Raw genomic sequence first — 17,438 nt, forward strand, 5'->3', positions numbered from 1 at the left:
CCTCCTCCTCCTCCTGATGCTCCACAATATACAGGAAGCTATCTCAAATTGCTCAAAATAGCAGCAGAGATATTCCCGGGAGAACAGTCCAGTTAGTAGTCGGCGGGATGGTATTGTAGGTAAGGCAAGAAAATTGGTAGTTGTAGGGGATTCTATAATAAGGAAAACTGATTGGTTTGCTGTCTCCCTGCAAGGACTATAGTAGTAATAGTAGTAAAATATAAAAAAAAAACTATATAAATTTGGTATCACCGTAATCGTATTGAGACGCAGAATAAAACTAAAGTTGTCGTTTTTACAGCACGGTGAAAGACTTAAATACAGAACCCCAAAACCAATGTGGCACAATCAGGAGATTGATTAGGAACCAGGAAATAGGAAGATTCACAAGCAAATACAGGTGGAAAGAGACAGGTATATATGCAAGCCCACTGCAGATTGGCAGAAGGACAGAGAAGAGAGATAGGCTCAAAACAAAAGAAGAACTGTCCAGAAGCTAGACAGCATCTCATAGCGACATTAACCCCTCGGCGCACCACGATGCATCTGTACGTCCTGGTGGCCAGTGTCTTAGCACACCAGGACGTACAGTTACTGTACAATAACGGCTGGTCCTCATAGGCTTACTGTCAGAGTGACTGTGACGTCACACTGAGAGTTGGAATACATTACACTACCTAGGTAGTGTAATGTATTCTAGCAGCGACCAGGGCTGTAGGTAAAAAAAAAAAAGTGTAAAAAGTAAAAAAAGTTAATAAAAATGTTTGATCAAAGTGGAACATTTTCATTTTTTTTATTTTTCCTATAATAAGTCTTTTATGAAAATGTTAAAAAAAAAGTACACATATTTGGTATCACCGCATTCGTAACGACCCAAAATATAAAACCATAATGTTATTTTTTCATGCACGGTGAACACCACAAAAAAAATATCCTAAAAACTATGCCAGAATCACAATTTTTTGGTCACCACACCTCCCAAAATATAGAATAAAAAGTGATCAAATAGTTGCATGTACCCCAAAATAGTACCAATAAAAACTACAACCCGTCCCACAAAAAATAAAACCTTACACAGTTTTTTTGAATGAAAAATAAAAAAAGTTATGACTCTCAGAATATGGTGAAACAAAAAAAAATATTTGATAAAAAAGTGATTTTATTGTGCTAATGCTGCAAAAAATAAAAAACGATGTACATGTAATGTACCAACCCGCACAATAAAGTAAAATGTAATTTATAGGGCACGGTGAATGCCTTAAGAAATAAAGAATTTAAAATGACAAACTCAAGTTTTTTTGGTCACCTTAGCTCTAAATAAAATTTAATAAAAAGGTGATCAAAAGGTTGTATGTACGAAAAATTTATACTAATAAAAACCACAGCTCGTCCAGCCAAAAATAAGCCCTCCCACCACTCAATCGACCAAAAAATAAAAAAAAGTTATGCCTCTCAGTATTTGTTGATACTTTTTTTTTTTAACAGTTACTTTGTAAAAGTAGTAAAATTTAAAAAAAAAACTATATAAATTTGGTATCAGCGTAATCATATTGAGACATAAAATAAAGTTAAGTTGTCATTTTTACCGCACGGTGAAAGCGTTAAAAACGAAACCAAAAAAAAAAATGGAGGAATCCGTTTTTTCCAATTTCACCCCGCAAATATTTTTTTTTAAGTCTACCAATAAATTATATGGTGCTTTAGATGGTGTCAATAGAAACTACAACTCCTCCCGCAAAAAATAAGCTGTCACACCACTCTATTGATGGAAAAATAAAAAAGTTATGGTGCTTGGAAAGGGGGGAGTGAAAAACGAATAAGCAAACAAAGGGATCAGCCCTGAAAGAGTTAATTAATTTGTGGGTTATTGCTGTACTCAGGAGAAATTGCTGTACAAGTGTTGGGCGGCTTTTTCTACTTTATCCCTTGTGAAAATGAAAAAAATCAATATTTTAGTGGACAAAAATGTTGATTTTCATTTTCACAGCCTAATTCCACTAAATTCTGCAAAAAAACCTGTGGCGCCAGAATTGTATCTATACCCTAGAAAAATTCCATGAGGGGTGTAGTTACCAAAATGCGGTCACTTTTAGGGGGCTTTCACTGTTTTGGTCCCTCCAGTGCATTACAAACGCGACATGGCACTGAAAAGCAATCCAGCAAAATCTGCGCTCCAAAACCCAAATGGAACTCCTTCCATTCTGAGCCATGCTGCGGGTCCAAACAGCAATTTATTACCACATATGGGGTATTTCCGTAATCGGGAGAAGATGCATTACAATGTTGGGGTACATTTTCTTCTTTATTCCTTGTAAATATAAAAAATGTCTGTTTTTCAGAAAAAAAGTAGATTTTCATTTTCACAGACTAACTCAAATAAATATAGCAAAATACCTATTGGGTCAAAATGCTAACTATACCCCTAGATAAATTCATTGAGGGGTGTAGTTTCCAAAATGGGGTAACTTTTTGAGGGTTTCCCTGTTTTAGCACCACAAGACCTCTTCAAACCCGACATGTTGCCTGAAATATAATCTAAAAAAGGAGGGCCCCAAAATCTATAAGGTGCTCCTTTGATGCTCTATGCCTGTGTTTCAGTCCATTAGCACACTGGGGCCACATGTGGGATATTTCTATGCACTAAATATTAAGTTGCATTTCTCTGGTAAAACCTTCTGTGTTAGAGAAAAAAATTATTACAAATTAATTTCGGCAAAAAAAATGGTGTAAATTTCCCCTCTGGTTTGCTCTATTTCCTGTGGAACGCCTGAAAGGTAAAGAAACTTTCTGAATGCTGTTTTGAATACTATGAGGGGTGCAGTTTTTAAAATGGGGTGATTTATTGGGGGTTTCCAATGTATAAGGCCTTCAAAACGACTTCAGAACTGAATTGGTCCCTGTAAAAATAGCATTTTGAAATTTTCTTGAAAATGTGAGAAATTGCTTCTAAAGTTCTAAACCTTCTCAACGTCCTAGAAAAATAAAAGGACATTCAAAAAAACTATGCAAACATAAAGTAGACATATGGGAAATGTTAAATAGTGACTATTTTGTTATTAATATCTGTTTTACAAGCAGATTCATTCAAATTTAAAAAATGCAAATTTTTGCCAGTTTTCTCAAAATGTTGGTGTTTTTCACTAATAAATATTGCATTTATTGACAACATTTTTCCACTAACATAAAGTACAATATGTCACGAAAAAAAAATCTCAGAATTGCTTGGATAGGTAAAAGAATTCCCAAGTTATTACCACATAAACTAACACGACAGATTTGAAAAAAATCGGCTGGGCAACAAGGCCAAAACAGGCTGCGTCATGAAAGGGTTAAGGGAACAGGTGTTTTCCTAACACTATCCCCCTTCTACGAGGGTACTGAATGGGCAGCGACCCAAGTACGTTCTTCTGGCCCATACCCCTTCCAGTGCACCACAATTCTCTGAATCTCAAACTCCATATCTCCCTCTATCTAAACTGGAGGAGGAAGTTCCTTGAGTGGACCAAATGATGGAAAAAAATTTAGGAGAGAGTTATGAAATACATTATAAATCCTAAAGGATGCAGGAGGAGCAAGACGAAACAACACAGGGTTAATAATTTCAACTATTTCATATGGGCCAATATACCTAGGAGCAAACTTACGAGAAGGCACTTTCAGTTGTAGAAAGACAAACTGTATGACCCACACAAAATACAGCACCCACATTACATTTTTTATTAGCATTTTTCTTTTGAATAACTCTGGAGTTCTTCAGGTTCAATTAAACCTGAGCCCAAACTGTGCACAGTTTATTTTATTTAACTTCCACCTCACGGTTATCGCTAGAAGAGGTGGATAATAAACTGAAACGAGGATGAAAACCATAATTGCAGAAAAACGGTGAGGTATCAAGAGCAACATCGTGGCGATGTATTTATAACAAATTCCGCTAAAGGAAGGTATGAGACCCATTCAACCTTGTTATCAGCAATATAACACCTAAGATATTGTTCCAAGGTTTGATTAAAAGAGAATGACAACTGTACACCAAGTTTTTTACAGAAAGCTCTCCAGAAGCTAGCCACAAATTGTACACCTCTATCAGAGACAATATTTTCTGGAATACCATGCAGACAATCCACTTGACCAATAAATAGTTTAGACAAGGTTTTGGAATCAGGGAGTTGAGGCAAAGGAATGAAATGGCACATCTTACTAAAACAGTCAGCCACAATCCAAATTACAGTTTTCCCTTCGGAGGGAGATGAATCAGTGATGAAATCCATGGACAGATGAGGACAAGGTTTCTGTGGAACAGGCAATTGCAGTAACTCACCCATAGGATGAGTTCGAGGAGTCTTAGCGCGAGCGCAAACATCACAAGCAGAGACATGGGAACTCAGATCACGAGACAAGGACGGCCACCAATAGAGCTGTGAGACCAATTTTTTAGTACCAGTTATCCCTGGATGACCACACAAAATAGAATCATGTAACTCATTGAGTAAACTAAATCTGAACTAAAGAGGTACAAACAATGTCCCTGCAGAAATAGTTTGCGGAGCATGTTGTTGACATTCTTTCATTTCAGTTGCAAGATCGGATGATATTGCAGAAACCACTATCCCCTTATATAAAATAGGTTCAGGATGAAAGTCGGGGACCTATGAGCAGGGCCAGACTGGGACTTAAAATCAGCCCTGGCATTTTTAAGCACACTGGCCCACCGCAGGCCATACACAGTCGCCGGTGTTGGGCTGGAGTACACAAGACCACCTTTCAGCTATACAAGACATGGGGCGATTTATTAAAACAGGTGCAAATGAAAAGAATAGTTCCCCCGAATGAGTGTGTATGAGTCATAAATGTGAGTGGTGTGCGTGCGCATGCGCCCTAGGTGTGAGTTTGGTGCATGCGCATGTGTCCTCGGTGTGAGTGGTGTGCATGCGCATGTGTCCTAGGTGTGAGTGGCACGAATGCAGCATGTGTCCAGCTTGTGGGTTGCATCTGTGTGTCAGGTGTCCAGCATGTGAGTGTGTGTGTGTGTATATATGACTGATTATAAAATTGAAATCATACTATTTAGTTACAGTATGGTGATATTTTAGCATTGTATAATGGTATAATTAGCAATCTTTATACGTCTGTATTAGGCCATGATCACACAATCCGGATTTGATTAGGACTGTCCCTGATTCCACATATAAATCCCTTTTAAATCCACTAACATTCTGCATATATTACAAGTGAATGGGCTATTTTATACCCCATTCACATGCAGCGGAAATAAGTCTGCTTAAATTTATTTCCGCTCCACAAAAAAAATAATCCTCGCGAATAATGAGCATGTTTATTATTCTCGTGGAAAAGCAATGGATGCACACCACTCACACCTAGGATATATCCTCCTCTCTCGCCACTCACACCTAAGACATATGCCACGTTGTCTACACACACCAATGACACATGTTGAACACGCACTACTCACACCTGGCACAGATGCTGCACACACCACTCACATACTAGACACATACCACTCACACACTAGACATGTACCACACACACTACCTACAATATACACATACCGCACACACCACACAAATGCTAACACATACCTCACATAAAACTTACACACTAGACCTATACCACACATACCACTCACACTCACAATGAAAACAACACGCACACAAATGCCACTAATACATTAGGAGAAGACACAAAACTGACACAAATTGCATAGTTCACTCATACAATTGACATAGACTGTTAACACTGCATCAACCAGTCACACTACAAAAATCAATCCAACACTTCTCACATTGCTTTATTTACCTACTTTCTTTTGTAGACTGCTGATTCTTGGGCACTGGCATGCAGGATGCTGGCTGTACATAGTTATATATACCCAGGGCCAGCCCTAGGATAGATTGTGCCCTGTGCGAAATGATCTTTCGGCGCCCCAACCCATCATTAAAAAAAAATGCCCCATAAAAAAATTATAATGCCCCTTTAGTGCCCCCATACAGTATAATAATAAAATTTAATAATATATTAAAACCCCTTCAAGGACACAGTATTTTGTCCTCTAATTGTGCCCACAGTATTATGCCACCTGTAGTAACCCTACACAGTATAATGTCCGCTTAGTGGCTCCCACACAGTATAGTGCCCCCCTGTAGATTTTGCCATATAGCCTCCCTATACACAGTGCCATAATCCCCCACCTCATTTTTGTAGATCGTGCCATACAGCCCCCCACCTCCCCCTTGTAGACAGTGCTATACAGTCCCCCACCTCCCCCTTGTAGACAGTGTCATACAGTCTCAGACCTCCCCCTTGTAGACAGTGCCCCCAAACAAAAACAAAAATTATACTCACCTAGGCCCAGTTCCCATGACGAACTGAGCTATTCCATGACGGGATCCTGTAGCCTAGTACAGAGTTTCCCAACCTTTTGAGACTCGAGGCAGCACTGGAAAAATAAAATTTCCTCAGGGCCCCCCTACCAAAAATTGTTTCGAGAAAGACAGAAAACGGCTAAGAACAAGCACTACACTCGTAGGCTATGTTCACACACGTTTTTTGTAAGGCAAAAAAAATCTGCCTCAAAATTCCTTCAGCAACTGACAGCGTTGTGTGACCTTTTTTGGGTGTTTTTTCTTAAGCTGTTGAAGCGAATGCAAAAGACGCAAGAAAAAAAGCTCAGAACGGGAGCCGCAGCTATTTTCTGCCTCCTATTAACTTCAATTGGAGGTCAGAGGCGGAAACCACTTGAAGACCATCAGCCCCCCACTCACAGTAAAATGACGATCAGCCCGCCACTCACAGTAAAATTACCATCAGCACCCCACTCACAGTAAAATGACCATCAGCCCGCCACTCACAGTAAAATGACCATCAGCCCACCACTCACAGATTCCCCCTGTAGGTAGCGCCAAACAGCCCCTTGTAGGTAGCGCCACACAGCCCCTAGTGGATAGCGCCACACAGCCCCCTTGTGGGTAGCGCCACACAGCCCCCTTGTAGGTAGCGTCAGACAGCCCCCTTGTTGGTAGCTCCAGACAGCCCCCTTGTAGGTAGCGCCACACAGCCCCCTTGTAGGTAGTGCCACACAGCCCTCTTGTAGATTGCGCCACACAGCCCCCTGTAAAGAGCACCACACAGCCCCCTGTAGAATGCGCCACACAGCCCCCTGTAGGGAGTGCCACACAGCCCCCGGTAGGAAGTGCCGCTCAACCCCCTGCTATGGAGTGCCGCTCAGCCCCCTGGTAGGGAGTTCCGCAAAGACCCCTGGTAGGGAGTGCCACAAAGATCCCTGGTAGGGAGTGCAACACAGCCCACAGCCCCCTGGTTGGTAGTGCCCCACAGCCCCCTGGTTGGAAGTGCCACACAGCCACCTGGTTGGTAGTGCCACACAGCCACCTGGTTGGTAGTGCCACACAGCCCGCAGCCCCCTGGATAGTAGTGCCACACAGCCCACTGGTAGGTAGTGCCACACTGTCCACAGCCCCCTGGTTGGTAGTGCCACACAGCCCACCCCTCTGGTTGGTAGTGCCCCACAGCCCCCTGGTTGGTAGTGCCACACAGCCAAGAGCCCCCTGGTTGGTAGTGCCACACAGACCACAGCCCCCTGGCTGGTAGTGCCACACAGCCCACAGCCCCCTGGTTGGTAGTGCCACACAGCCCCCTGGTTGGTAGTGCCACACAGCCCACAGCCCCCTGGTTGGTAGTGCCTCACTGCCCACAGCCCCCTTGTAGTGCAAGGACTACGAAATGACCCTGATAGCTGGCGGGCAACAGACATTTAAAAAAGGACAACTGTGCAGGAGCACACAAAATACCCAGCTTTCCTGGCTATCAAATAAATGTGTGGAAATAAACTAAGATAAAACTTTTATTTAGTCTAGCTAAAGGATTAATCCTTTTAGCTAGATTAAATAAAAGTTATATCTTAGTTTATTTCCACACATTTATTTGATAGCCGGGAAAGCTGGGTATTTTGTGTGTTCCTGCACAGTTGTCCTTTTTTGTAGATAGTGCCACACAGCCCACAGCCCCCTTGTAGATAGAACCCCCCCAAATCTTTCCAGTATAGATAGCGCCACTGTAGCTCCCTGAAGGAGCGGAATCCCCATGTGGCCGGGAATTCCGCTCCTGGAGCGGTGCTTGATGTCTCTGTCCATATATGGACAGTGACATCAGGGGAAACTCCTGAAGCGGAATCTCCGTCCACAGCGTTGCTGACGCTGTGACCGTCGCTTCCTCTCCAGGAGAAGCTCCTGACGTCTGTGTCCATGACGTCATTGGCTTCTCCTGGAGTGGAATCCCGGTCATAGCGTCTGCAACGCTGTGACCGGGAATTCTGCTTCAGGAGTTCCCCCTGATGTCACTGTCCATATATGGACAGAGACATCAAGCAGCACTCCAGGAGCGGAATCTCCGGCCACATGGGGATTTCGCTCCTTCAGGGAGCTACAGTGGCGCTAGTAGAGATTGATGACCTAACACTATTGAAGACTATCCCAAAACACTTTAAATTACACCATGGGTGTGACCCCAAAACGTTTTTAGCTTGGGGTACAGACATGATACATTGTGGTGTCAGAGGTGGAGATGCCAAGATGATGCTTGCACAGAAGGAATGTAGGTGGATTATTACACTGGGAACCATGACCCCATTTGGCCTTAACGAAAAATTAAGTTGTGCTGCCTTTTTATAAGGTTACATCTATCCTCTGCTTAAATTGAAACAGTTCTATTTTCCTTTATTTGCTGTAATTTTTATTATATGTTATTAATCATTTGCTTTTGTGTCTATGTCCAGATCTTGTGAGAGGATTTTTCATAGTGTTCGACATTCGGGTGTCCGTGATGATACACAAACTATGAGAAGCCATCAGACGGGTGTTCGTGATGATGCATAAAACATGAGTGGCCATCAGACATTTGTCTGATCACCTATCAACAAGCCCTGGTTGAGAGATTTATTTTCTCATTGACATTTATTATGCCTCTCGATTTAAAATAATACTGTGTTTTTTTTTAATTGACAGCTCCCCCCCTTCTCCTTGCTCTATTCCTTATATTATTGTACAATATCTTACATTTTATCTGCTTAGATTTACTCGCGTCTTCTTTACATGGTTTCCATGTACTTAACTCACTGTTTTTTATATATTTTATGTGTTTATTGTCTTTGTACACTGAATCGCGATTCATTTATGTTCACAGTACTTTTAATGTCACTCCTTCCCACCCACCCCCCCCCCTTTTTTGGATATCAGCACTATCTCATTAGGTTATTTTAGCCTTAATGGGACTTTATTCTTTGCACATACATAATGTGTTTAGTTTATAATTCTTTAGTCATTTTATTACTGTTCCCTTTATTCGGTCTTTTTTATACTTTACATATTGGGTAGATTTTTCCTGGGATATGTTGAAATTCATTACACATAAACCACTAGATATTACTCTAACTTCAAATTTATATATGTATACTCACGGCATCCTCTTCTCCCTTGGGGTCGCGCATGCTGCGGTGACACTGAGTACTTGCCCCTTTCTTCTCTCATCAATACACAGGCTCTGCGCCTGCGCTATCTCCTTAGAGACGCGTCCTCAGAGATGCGCACGCGCAGTAGCGGTGTGACGACAGGCGATGGAGGGCTCGCGGTCTCAGGTGAATCCCGCGCATGTGCCGTAGACCAGCGGACCTGATATGCCGTAACACACCCGCTGATTACCCAGGACACTAGATATAAATAAGACACAACACATACTGCTCAATACCCCCTGAAGAAGCTGTACATGCGAAACGCGCGTTGGGGAATTGTAATTACTTTGTGGACCACCCCATTCCTTCCATCTCTGTGGGTAAGATTTTCCACTCGGACCCCCGTGGTTTTACCAGGTGGGTATAGACTTATACTCTAGGCTATCCCAGGACATCTCTATTTGACCTATCTTTGGTAGTCCGGGCAGTTTGCCTGTCTCCATGAAGGTTCTGACGTACAAGATGTACCCTTCGCTAAACTACATTGTATGTTTCAGAACCATGATACTATAATAGCACTTACAATTGATTAAGGTGTCCCTTTTAGCTGCTCGGTACATAATTTGTTCTGTGTGTAATATTAACATCTACCCGTGACTGTTCACTTTTTGAGTGGTCCACGTACAGACTGTGTTCTTTAGACCCTTGTTTTTTTTTATACTGTTTGTCTTTTTTATTGTAATAAAATTTATACTATTTTCTATTTACTTATGGCTGTGTGACTCACTGTTCTCTTTTTTTGTTTATGATATATTGGAGTCGGCTATTCTCTATTTACATGGTGGAGGTGCTTTGATACCTAATTGACTGCACCTAACCAGTTACCTGACCTGTGAGACGTATGTTGATAGTGGCGCTAGTAGATAGCAGAGCAGGGAGATACCTCCCTGCTCTGCTATAGTGCCGTTGCTACCGCTATAGCAGCCGCAGCGGCTGCTAGCGGCGCCACCGCCCTCATACCCGCTGTCACCGCTAGTAGCCGCTATGGCTGCTACAGCGGTGGCGACGGCCACTAAGTGAGAAAGTGCCCGGGCGGAAAGGAGAACGCAACTAGTGTGTGTATCCCCGCTGGTAGTTGCAATGGCGCGGGGATACACACACCCGCTTGCGCCCCTCTTGCAGTGTAGCGGCTGGCACCCTGTGCGAACGTATCCAAGGCCGGCCATGTATATACCTGAGATGCCCCCTCCACCACTAAGCCAGTTTATGTGCCCACGAAGCCACTCCACTTTTACAAAGCTCCTCTCATCTGTGGCTCAAATATAAACATAACCTGATGCTCATCCTTTTAACCTTATAGCTCCTATCTACAGTATCTGGACCCCCTCCCACAAGTGGGTTGCTTGCAGATACTCTGAGTGCATCATCCATGTCCTTTACACTCACTTATGCCCCCCCCCTTCCACCCTCATTGTAGAAGGCTGCTTGCAGCTAACATGAAGCTGAAGCAGATAAAGAAATAAACCTGTTTGCGCTACAGCCATCAGCAACATACCTGGGAGGGGATGGAGTCTCCTTCCCCTCGACAGCCAGACTGAAGTGGTGCTCAGGGGGCAGTAGAAAGAGCACGCCCATCACTGATTGGCTGATGCTCAGCTAACCAGCATTAGGTTTGATTTGTACATGCATGTAGACTGAGCAGGTACTGATTGTCCTTTTCCTCTGCGGCACCAGAGATGTGTGCTAATGATCTAGGCATCAGTGCAGAAAACAAGTGTGGAGATGATTAGCTTTAGCTCGGCCAACAAGCACTGTACATCATTTGTGCAGTGCTCCTTCCCATCTGTCACGGCGCGGGGTGTGGACCCACTGGGCCGTACCACGTAGCGGGATAGCAGCTGGCCAACTAGGTACAAAACAATGTCTATAGTCCAGAGGCAATGTAGATAGCAGCGGTGGCACAAATTGAGCATAATATATAGTGCACCAAAATGGCATATCAGTGGAAAATTGTAATTTTCACTCAGCACCAACCGCTGCGCATTAAAACCTTCACACACCATGTCTTAATAGCATGTCGTGGCGTGGGGGGTGATGTATGGAGCCGTCTCACACGCTGAGCTTGCGCCATACGCTGTGCATTACAGCTGACACTCGGGACTAATGGACAGGAACAGCGATCACATTAGTTTCGCAGTGTATTGTACCAGCTATCTATTGACTGCTGGTTCAAGTACCCTAGGGGGACTAATAAAATGTGTAAAAACAAAAGTAAATAGTTATTATTAGTGAAAAAAAATTTAATAAATATTTAAAGTCCAAAAAAAACCTTTTCACATTTTTTCTCTAAAGTAATGTAAAAAAATACACAAAATTGGAATCGCTGTGTCTGTAAAAGTCCAAATTATTACAATATACCATTATTTAACTCGCATGGTGAACACAGTGAAAAATAAAGAATATAAAATGGCAAAATCACTGTTTTTTGGTCACCTTGGCTCTACCAAAAAAATCTCATAAAAAGAGCTCAAAATGTTGTATGTACCAAAAAATTGTACAAATAAAAACTACACCTCGTTCCGAAAAAAATAAGCCCTCACACCACTCTGACGGGAAAATAAAAAAGTTATGGCTCTTGGAAAGCGGTGAGGAAAAAACGAAAAAGAAAAAAATGTATCAGTCCAAAATGGGTTGATTCATTTCTAATGGAAAAAACATTTATGACCACATGTGGGGTATAGTCGTACTCGTGAGAAATTGCTTTACAAATGTTGAGGTGGTTTTTCTCTTTTATTCCTTGTGAAATCGAAAATATTCAACATTTTATTGGAAATAATGTTGATATTCATTTTCACGCCCTAATTCTAATAAATTCTGCAAAAGACCTGTGGGGCCTAAATGCTCACTCTACCCCTAGATAGATTCGGGTCACTTTTGGGGGGTTTCCACTGTTTTGGCCTCTCAGGGGCTTTGCAAATTCATTCAACATGGCACTCGAAAACTATTTCAGACAAATTTGAGCTCCAAAAGCCAAATAGCGCTTCTTCCATTCTAAGGCCCGCTGTGGGTCTAAACAGAATTTTATTACCACATATGGCGTATTTCCGTAATCGGTAGAAATTATTTTACAAATGGGGTGCTTTTTCTCCTTTATTCCTTGTAAAAATTAAAAATGTCTACGTTTTTTCAGAAAAAAAGCAGATTTTTACCTTTACAGACTGATCCCAAGGAATTCAGCAAAACAACTGTGGAGTCAAAATGCTAACTTTGCTGGGGTTCCTCTCTTTTGGTCCCTCTAGTACATTGCAAATGTGACACGGCACTGAAAACTATTCCAGCAAAATCAGAAATCTAAAATCCAAATGGTGCTCCTTCTCTTCTGAGCCCTGCTGTGGGTCCAAACAGAAGTTTATTACCACATGTGGGATTTTGCTATAATCAGGAGAAATTGCTTTACATATGATGGGGTGTTTTTTCTCCTTTATTCCTTGTAAAAATTAAACATTTCTACGTTTTTCCAGAAAAAAAGTAGATTTTCAACTTCACAGACTAATTCCAATGAATTCAGCAAAAAAAACTGTGGTGTCAAAATTATAACTATAACCCTAGATAAATTCCTTGAGGGGTGTAGTTTCCAAAATGGGGGTCACTTTTTGGGGGTCTTTACTGTTTTGGCACCACAAGACCTCTTCAAACCTGACATGGTGCCTAAAATATATTCTAAAAAAAGGAGGCCCCAAAATCCACTACGTGCTCCTTTGCTTCTGAGGCCTGTGTTTCAGTAAATTAGGGCACTAGGGCCACATGTGGGATATTTCTAAGAACTTCAGAATCTGGGCAATAAATATTGAGTTGCATTTCTTGGGTAAAACCTTCTGTGGTACAGAAAAAAGTGTATTACAAATGAATTTTGTCAAAAAAAAATTAAATTTTTACATTTCACCTGAAAGCTGTTTGAAATACTTTGAGGGGTGCAGTTTTCAAAATGGGGTGACATTTTGGAGGTCATTTATGGGGACTTTGAAATTTATAAGGCCCTCAAAGCCACTTCAGAACTGAGCTGGTCCCTGAAAAAATAGCCTTTTGAAATTTTCTTGAAAATATAAGAAATTACTGCAAAAGTTCTAAGCCTTGTAACGTCCTAGAAAAATAAAAGAATGCTCAAAAAACGATGCAAACATAAAGTAGACATATGGTAAATGTAAACTAGTAACAATTTTGTGTGGTATTACTATCTGTTTTACAAGCAGATACATTTAAATTTAGAAAAATGATTAATTTTTGAACATTTTCTCTAAATCTTGGTGTTTTTTTTACAAATAAATATTGAATTTATCAACCACATTTTTTTTACAGTCTCAGAATAATTTGTGATAGGTAAAAGCATTCAAAAGTAATTACCACATAAAGTAACACATGTCAGACTTGAAAAAATCGCTTCGTCCTGAAGGCCAAAACAGGCTCAGTCCTTCAGGGGTTAAGGGAACAGGTGTTATCCTAATAGATATTTTCTCAGGGACTTTAGCAGCAATTTCTCATATTTTCAAGAACATTTCAAAAACCTATTTTTTCAGGGACCAGTTCAGTTCTGAAGTGGCTTTGAGGGCCTTATATATTTGAAAGTCCCCATAAATGACCCCATTTTGAAAACATCCCTCAAAGTATTCAAAACAGCAATCAGAACTTGTTTTAACCCTTTAGGTGTTTCACATTAATTGAAGCAAAGTATAGGTGAAATTTACAAATTTCATTTTTTTTTTTGCCTAAATTAATTTGTAATACTTTTTTTTTCTGTAACACAGAAGGTTTTACTCGAGAAATGCAACTCAATATTTATTGCCCAGATTCTGCAGTTTTTATAAATATTGCACAGAAAGCCTCAGGCCTCAGAAATATCCCACAGAAGGCCTCAGAAGCAAAGGAGCACCTAGAAGATTTTGGGCCTCCTTTTTTTTAGAATATATTTTAGGCACAATGTCAGGTTTGAAGAGGTCTTGTGGTATCAAAACAGTAAAAATCCCCCCAAAAGTGGCCCCATTTTGGAAACTACACATTCAAGGATTTATCTAGGGGTACACTTAGCATTTTGACCACACTATTATTTTTGCTAAATTTATTTGAATTCGTTTTTGAAGATGAAAAGCTATTTTTTTTCGGAAAAAAGGTGGAATTTTTTAATTTTTACAAGGAACAGGATAAAAAACACCCCAACATTTTTAAAGCAATTTCTCCTGATTACGGCAATACTCCATGTGTGATAAGAAACTTCTGCTTGCCCCATAGCAGAGCTCGGAAGCGAAGGAGCATCATTTGGATTTTGGAGAACTGATTTTGCTGGGATAGTTTTCAGTGCCATGTTGCGTTTGCAATGCACTGGAGGGACCAATACAGTGGAAACCTCCAAAAAGTGACCCCATTTTGTAAACTACACCCCTCAAGAAATTTTTCTAGGGGTATAGTATCATTTTGACCCCACAGTTTTTTTTTGTAGAATTTAGTGGAATCAGGCCGTGAAAATCAATATCAACATTTTATTCCACTAATTCATTGGAATTAGTCTGTGAAGATGCACATTATTGAATTGTTTCCACTAAAATGTAGGAAAAAAGCACCCCAACATTTGTAAAGCAATTTCTCCCAAGTACGGCTATACCCCACATGTGGTCATAAATGTTTTTTTTATTAGAAATTAATTAACCCTTTCCGGACTGATCAATGTTTTGCTTTTTTTTTTCACACCGCTTTCCAAGAGCCATACATTTTTTATTTTTAAGACAATGATGTTAGGGCTTTTTTCTTGCGGGAGGAGTTGTAGTCTCTATATAGTTTTATATAGGTTTTTTTTATATTTTACTACTTTAACAAAGTAAAAACTATTTTTTTTTAAAAACTATTGTTTTGTTTCACCACATTCCGAAAGGCATATTTTTTTTTTTTGGTCGTTTGAGAGGTGTGAGGGATTATTTTTTGCAGGACAAGCTGTAGTTTTTGTTGGTACCATTTTTTGGTACATATAGCTTTTTGAGCACTTTTTATTACATCTTTTTTTAGTTCTAAGGTGACCAAAAAACAGCGATTTTGGCGTTTTAAATTTGTTATTTTTTCCGGCGTTCACCGTGCGAGTTAATAATGTTATATTGTCATAGTTCGGATTTTTACGGACACTGTGACACCAATTTTGTGTATTTTTATTTATTTTTTTTACATTACTTTAGAGAAAAAATAGGAAAAGGTTTTTTTTGGGACTTTAACCCCTTCCCTCTTTAGCCACTTTTGACCTTCCTGACAGAGCCTAATTTTTCAAATCTGATATGTTTCACTTTATGTGGAAATAACTTTGAATGCATTAACCTATCCAAGCGATTCTGAGATTGTTTTCTCGTGACACATTGGACTTTGTTACTGGCAACATTTTCTCGATACATTCAGTATTTAAATGTGAAAATCACCAAAATGTTGCGAAAAATTGCAAAAATTAAAATTTTTCTAAATTTAAATGTAACTGCTTGTAAGACAGGCAGTTATACCACACAAAATAGTCGCTAATTAACATCCCCCACATGTCTACATTAGATTGCCATTGTTTTTTTTAAACATCCTTTTATTTTTCTAGGACGTTACAAGACTTAGAACTTTAGCAGCAATTTCTCACATTTTCAAGAAAATTTCAAAACACTATTTTTACAGGGGCCAGTTCAGTTGTGAAGTGGTTTTGAGAGCCTTATATATTAGAAACCTCAAAAAAGTTCACCAAAGCGGAGATCAAGTATGCAGACGTAGTCAAGAAGAAAACAGAGAGAGGGGTGATGTCTGGAGTCGTAAAGAAGGCCTGTTTTCGGACTTAGGCCCTAGAGACCGTTGATCACCACGTTCTTCCCGGGTTGCCAGAGGCAATAATTATACATGATGGTGGGGTAAGAGAGGCCAACTCTGAGAGAGAGGGAACTAGCCTGATAACGAACATGATCTGCCTCTCTTTTGGTACTACCATTAGGGGGTCGGAGGGTAAAAGATCTTTTAGTTAACCGGTGTGTTCACGGTTCGGAAATGTTATAACCAGGCGATGGGGGGGCTCCTCTTTACATGTAGAAAAAAAAGAGGTCCAGATACTAAAGAGGGTGCATCAGATTAGATCTGTTCACTACATTTATTAATGTGTAAGTCCATACAGGGCAAGGTTTTCTCAAGTTATGCTTGTTTATGTACAAAAATGTTACTGATTTTATATTGTATTGCCATATGTAAAGATGTTTTGCTAATGAGACAGAATGGATGGGGATCTTGCAGACACGTCCATCATCCTCATAGCCAAGACGTCAACATTCCATAACAGTTATTGGTCTGGTTATCGTTACGCTGATACCTATATCACAACTAAACCATTATGAAAGTTATTTCCTGGAATGTAAAGGGACTTAAATCCCCCAATAAAATGATTACGATTCTGAGGCAACTGAAACGTTTAAAACCAGATGTGGTATTCCTACAGGAGACCAACTTGGATATCTCAGATTTTGAGCGTATGAAAAAACTGTGGGAGGTATCTGCGGATCCCCGGCGGTAAAGAAGGGGTAATGATTCTGTTTCATAGAAATCTAGCCCGCAAAATTTTATCCCAAGAAACGGACACAGAGGGTACATGGTTACAAATTCATGTGGAGGTCAGCGGGAAAAATCTTAGTTTTTACAATGTTTATGGCCCTAATGGGGATAATAAGGTGTTTTATCGAAACTTAGGTATGAAAATTCAACAAGATCAACAAGTTAACAAAATAGTTGGGGGAGATTTTAATTCCGTGATGCATGTAGGTGAAGATAGACAGCGAACAGTTAGAGATGGGATCCCCCAGAGACTATCGGATATACGGTCCTACCTCCATTTTTACAATTAGCAAATCTTAGAGATGTATGGAGAGAAGCTCATCCGGATAGTAGAGAATACACTAATTTCTCACATGTA

The 17,438-nt window shown here is 40.4% G+C and overlaps 1 protein-coding gene across 11 annotated transcripts in view; it reads right to left on the reverse strand.

The window, feature by feature from the left end:
• KCNIP1 (potassium voltage-gated channel interacting protein 1) overlaps positions 1–17,438 on the reverse strand; it is a 1,275,893-nt gene that overhangs the window by 967,426 nt on the left and 291,029 nt on the right. The window lies entirely within an intron of this gene.

Source organism: Rhinoderma darwinii, chromosome 3 (assembly GCF_050947455.1).
Source record: "Rhinoderma darwinii isolate aRhiDar2 chromosome 3, aRhiDar2.hap1, whole genome shotgun sequence".
Classification (NCBI taxonomy): Eukaryota; Metazoa; Chordata; class Amphibia; order Anura; family Rhinodermatidae; genus Rhinoderma; species Rhinoderma darwinii.